This window comes from Gopherus evgoodei, unplaced genomic scaffold, assembly GCF_007399415.2.
Source record: "Gopherus evgoodei ecotype Sinaloan lineage unplaced genomic scaffold, rGopEvg1_v1.p scaffold_193_arrow_ctg1, whole genome shotgun sequence".
NCBI classification, from domain to species: domain Eukaryota; kingdom Metazoa; phylum Chordata; order Testudines; family Testudinidae; genus Gopherus; species Gopherus evgoodei.
Genome location: NW_022059856.1, coordinates 1 through 5,578, shown reverse-complemented (window position 1 = coordinate 5,578; position 5,578 = coordinate 1). Strand labels below are relative to the sequence as shown.

The 5,578-nt window shown below is 50.9% G+C and overlaps 1 non-coding gene across 1 annotated transcript; it reads right to left on the bottom strand.

Annotated features, from left to right (window-relative positions):
* Positions 1–4,171: 4,171 nt before the first annotated feature.
* Positions 4,172–4,244, bottom strand: TRNAV-GAC. The gene has a single exon. It is a non-coding gene; the product is annotated as a tRNA-Val (tRNA).
* Positions 4,245–5,578: the final 1,334 nt, after the last annotated feature.

Here is a 5,578-nt window from a genome sequence, read left to right as displayed (position 1 = left end):
CGTGACTGACAGTCCTGGCACAGAGGGGAAGGCAGCCAGGAAAAAAGGAGAAATTCAGCCACTGTCCCTGGGTAGGTTTGAACCACAGTCCTCTCAATTAATAGCTGAATCTACTGACCCATTGCACCACAGAGACACATATGTGTGCTAACCAAGGCTGCTGCCTAGAAGCCTGCACATCTGCCTGCCAGCACTAGTGCTCACAAGGCACTAGTGTGGATGCTGGAGGCTGGGTGCTGGCTGCTGCAGGTAAAAAGCCAGCAGAGTGGTGCAGTGGAAGCATGCTAGGTCCATAAAGCTGCAGTTAATGGGTCAAAGCCATCTTCTGCTGTGGGCCCATCTCTGAGCAGCTATGTCAGGGACTCGGGCTTAATCCAATGCAGAATCTTTATTTGTGTATGTTTCGCTCCTTTCCCACTTCTGTCTAAGTGGCAAGTGAGAAACAGACGAGACACGCCTGCCCAAAGACGCCTCCCTCCCACTTCCCTGTAGGCCGTGCAAAGCCCTTGGCCTGCCTCATGCCTCGTCAGGAAAGCGCGGCCATGCTGCCCAAGCCTGAGTCACGTGCGCAGCCTGGCCCACCACGGCTGACGGAGTGCAGAGCTATGCGAGTCAATGGAGGTCGAGTCAGGAGACTCAGCTCTTTCCCCTGACAGCCACACACGCTGCCTAGCACCCAGAGAGCCTCCCTTGTGTTCTCCTGCAGCAGCTGCCTGCCGGTGTGGGTGGGAAAAGAGGACCAAGAAGCACTGCGGCCTGAGGCCGGGACAGGAGGCCCTCACCATGCCCAGGCAGCCAGAGAGCTCCCTGGCAGGCTGACACTTCAGCCACCTCTTGCCCTAGGCTCTTGATGCTCTGCTGGTCACAGCCTTGCTTGAAGGCCCAGAGAGGGGGAGAACAAGCAGCCCATAACAAGCACTGCAACTTAGGAGGTGTACACATCTGCAGGGCATCACCAGCGCTGCAACTCCCTGTTTGCAGCGCTGGCCGTACACCCGTTGAAACTCGGGTGTAGAGGATCCAGCGCTGGTGATCTAGCACTGGTCATCAGGTGTAAACAATCACCAGCATTTTTCTTGACCTCCGTGGAATAAACAGGTATCCCAGCATACCAGAGGAAGCCTCTCTGGTAATCAAGCAGGTCTCCTTCCCCGTGGTTTGCAGGGGGGTTCAGGGAACGCGAGAGCAAACTGCAGGGAAGCAGGTCTCCTTCCCCGCGGTTTGCTCTCGCGTTCCCCTAACCCCCGTGCAAGCAGATCTCCTTCCCCGCGGTTTGCAGGGGGGTTCGGGGAACGCAACAGCACACCGCGGGGAAGGAGATCTGCTTGCAAGGGGGTTTGGGGAACACCGGAGCAAACCGCTGGGAAGGAGACCTGCTTGCAGGGGGGGTTCGGGGAACACCGGAGCAAACCGCTGGGAAGGAGACCTGCTTCCCCACGGTTTGCTCTCGCGTTCCCCTAACCCCCCTTGAAGCCGCCCAACAGCGCTGCAGTGTGGCCACATCTAACACCACTTGCAGTGCTGGTTGCTGTAAGTGTGACCACTCTGCAGCACTGGCCCTATACAGCTGTACTAATACAGCTGTAACAACCAGCGCTGCAAAATTGTAGATGTAGACATACCCGATGATTTGAAGGCATCGAGAGAGGGTGGGGATCTGTCTCTCTCCACTGTTTAAAGACTGAGCTGATTAGGCTCCATAGAGAGTCTTTTGTTCTGTTAAGTGACCACTGCAGCTGAAATCACTGACAATCAGGTCTAAGTGCTTAGTCCTGTTGTGGGGCCAGTGTTCCTGTGGGACAGCGTTTTTGTGGAAGAGACAGCCCAGATTGCACTAGCAGCAAGGTTCCCCCAATGACAGCTCAGCTGAAATGACTGAGAGCTGGTGAAACCTCAAGAGACCAACTCGCAGAGGTCACAGGGGCAGGTGGCAGCAGAAGGTGACTGCACAGGGCCATTGGCAACAGAGCGGTGGAGTGAACGGTGGCACAATGAACAGCCGTGGGCAGCGCAAACAGTGAGCAGCTGGAGGAACAAGCTAGGTGCTTTCTTGTCCCCCACCTGGAAGGTATACTCACGTGAAAGCACCTCTGAACTCTGAGTGTATTCTCCACTGACCAAGGACAACACCGGTGAGTGGGCTGCGGGGGAGGGAAAAGTTAAATAAACATTTGTTTGTTGGACTATATTTTAGTCACTTTGCTCCAGAATGCTAGATTTGTGACTGGGAATGGAAACTTATATAAATATGTTTCCTAGTAGGCCAAGATTTTTAAAATGCGTTATTTGCCAAGGTTGTTATCTCACATTGTTGCTATCTTGGAAGGTCGTGATGTTGGAGAGTTTCTGTACTAAACATTTTTATTATTATAATTAATTTTTACAATAAGAATGGTCATACTGGGTCAGACCAATGGTCCATATAGCCCAGTACCCTGTCTTACAACAGTGGTCGAGGCCAGGTGTCCCAGAGGGAATGAACAGAACAGGTAATCATCAGGTGACCATCCCCTGTTGCCCATTCCCAGCTTCTGGCAAACAGGCTAGGGACACTCGGTGTTGCATCTGTCCCCATCTTGGCTAATAGCCACAGATGGACCTGTTCTCCAGGAATTTATCTAGTTCTTTTTATAATCCTGTTATAGTTTTGGTCATCACAGCATCCCCTGGCAAAGAGTTCCCTGGGTTGACTTTATATTGTGTGAAGAAGTACTTCCTTTTGTTTTTTTAAAACCTGCTGCCTATTAATTTCATTGATGACTGCTAGTTCTTGTGTTATGTGAAGGATTAAATAAAATTTCCTTTTTCACTTTCTTCACACCAGTCAAGATTTTGTAGACCTCTGTCATATCCCCATTAGTCATCTCTTTTCTAAGCTGAAAATTCCCAGTCATTTTAATCTCTCCTCCTGTTTCATACCCCTGATCATTTTAGTTGCCCATCTCTGTACCTTTTCCAATTCCAATATATATTTTTTAGGATGGGTGACCAGATCTGCACACACTATTCAAGGTGTGGGCATACCATGGATTTATATAGAGGCAATATGATATTTTCTGTCTTATTATCTATCCCTTTCTTAATAATTCCCAACATTGTTTGCTTTTGTGACTGTTGCTGCACATTGAGTGGATGTTCTCAGAGAACTATCCACAATTACTCCAAGATCTCTTTCATGAGTGTTAACAGCTAATTTAGATGCGATCATTTTGTATGTATAGTTGAGATTGCTTTGCAATGTGCATTACTTTGCATTTATCAACATTGAATTTCATTTGCCATTTTGTTGCCCAGTCACGCAGTTTTGTGAGATCCCTTTGTAGCTCTTCGCAGTCTGCCTGGGACTTAACTATCTTGAATAGTTCTGTATCATCTGCAAATTTTGCCACCTCACTGTTTACCCATTTTTGCAGATGAATATGTTGAACAGTACTGGTCCCAGTATTGACCCCTCAAGGATACCACTATTTATCTCTCTCCATTCTGAACACCTATAATTTATTCCTACCCTTTGTTTCCCATCTTTTAACCAGTTACTGATCCATGAGAGGACTGCCCTCTTACCCCATGATGGCTTGCTTTTCAAAAGTCAATTTAAATTAAATATTTTTAAATGTATATTTTTTTAGAAATCTAGACCTGTTATGTGTTTTGGTGTAACTTGCATTATTCTTATGTTAAATTTGCATAATCCTAACAAAACATTTACTTTATTCATATCTCTATTATTTATCTCATTGGTCCTGACACCCCCCCTGTAAATTCAGACACTCCCCCTAATTTCAATTCCTGGGGAAACCACTGCCAGCAGCCCTCTGGCGCCATTCCTGAGGGTCACCCTGCCTTGCTCTCTTCCTGCCATGTTGGGAAAGACAACTCTCATCGTTAAAGGTCAGATGAGCCAACTAGGGGCAAAAGTCCATTCTATGTTTTCCTACTGCAGAGTCCAAGATCAGAGACTCACCTTCAGTGCCACCCAGAGGGGAGGCAAGTGGGGCAATTTGCCCCAGGCCCCGTAGGGGCCCCAGGAGAATACAGTATTGCAACTTTTTTTAATGGAAGGGGTACCCAAAATTCCTTTGCCCCAGGTCAGCCCTACTCACCTTGGGTGCAGGCACCGCTGTGCTGCCAGAGAACAAGTAGCCCCTGCACAAAGAGGATGAAAAAAATCTGCCAAAGCCTGTGATTGAACCAGGGACCTTTAGCTTGTCAGTCTAATGCTCTCCCAACTGAGCTACTTTAGCAGCTGTAGGGGATTTTTTTGGCCTGTTGCTTCTCTGTCCAGGATGTTTTTGCAGCAGTTGCACACAAAAAGGATGTCATTGTGAGCGGCCCATGAAGACAAGACTCACTTTTGCCTGCCTTGCTTGGCTCGACTTGCTTCCTCACCCTGTTCCTAGTGCCTGGGTTAACCTGGTGGTGGAAAGGGACTGGGGGCCACTGGCGCAGGGACGAAGTTGAGCTGGACCCTGAGCTAGACTAGACCGTGGAGGTGAGAACCTGGCCACCACTTGCCACCCCACCCCGTTGTCCTGGCTTCCCTCACTGGACGTCATTTTGGGAGGGAAGTGGGGCTTCTGCCTCCCCTCCCCGATTTTCACACGGCACAGGAGTGCAAACAGGAAAATGAATGGCTGCTCCACACCCCCACTGGAGAAACCCAACACCCTTAGCTGTGGTGAGTAAGAAGTGTCTGTTGGCTGACAGGGCCTATCCCCGATGAGCTGGAACAGCAGCTGCCACCTCCCCCTTGGCTCCAGGCTGTGGGAAATGCTCATTGCCTGGCTGCATGGGCGGATGCTGCTCCGTGCTCTGGAGAGCGTCTGTATTGCTCTGTCAACCTCCCGTCTTCACTGAGCCAGTCTGGTAAGGTCCCAAGTGCCCCCTCCGGCTCGGCAGCTGAATGTGCAGACATCAGCCCCCCTGCCAGCCCCACAGCCAGCAGAAACCCCAGCCCCCCCAGCACCACAGGGGCACTCAATGAACTTCCTGTGGGGAAATGGCTCCTTGGCATCTAGCTACTAGAGTGAGAGCCAGGGGAGAGCAGTGTCTGGCTCACCATGGGGGGAGAGAAGAGAAATGATGAGTGCGGATCTCCCTCAGCCTCCCACGCAATGCTGGTCAGTTCTATTGTCACTGTGATAATCAGTGCTTCCCTTCAGAGCCGGCCCCAGAGGGATCCGGGGTCTGGGACAAATCCCCCCTTTCTTCTTCAGGCCCTGCCCCCACTCCACCCCACCTCTTCCCAGCTTGCACTATTCCTCTCCCTCTCCCACCTCTTCCTGTCCCTGCTCCTCCCCCTCCCCACCCAGTGCCTCCTGCACCCCACTGAACAGCTGATCACTAGAAAGTGGGAGGTGCTGAAGGGAAAGAGGAGGAGCTTGTCAGCAAGGCCTGTAGTGGGCGGGGGAGGAGCTGGCTGCCAGTGGGCGCTGAGCACCTATTTTTTCTCTGTTGGTTCTGCAACCCCATAGCTCCCATGGAGTCGCTGACTTGGCTCCTTTCGCACTCTAGAGAGAGGAGCAGAACCAGGGCTATGGCTGATCCATGGGGCACCAGGTGAGTGGCAGAGGCATCA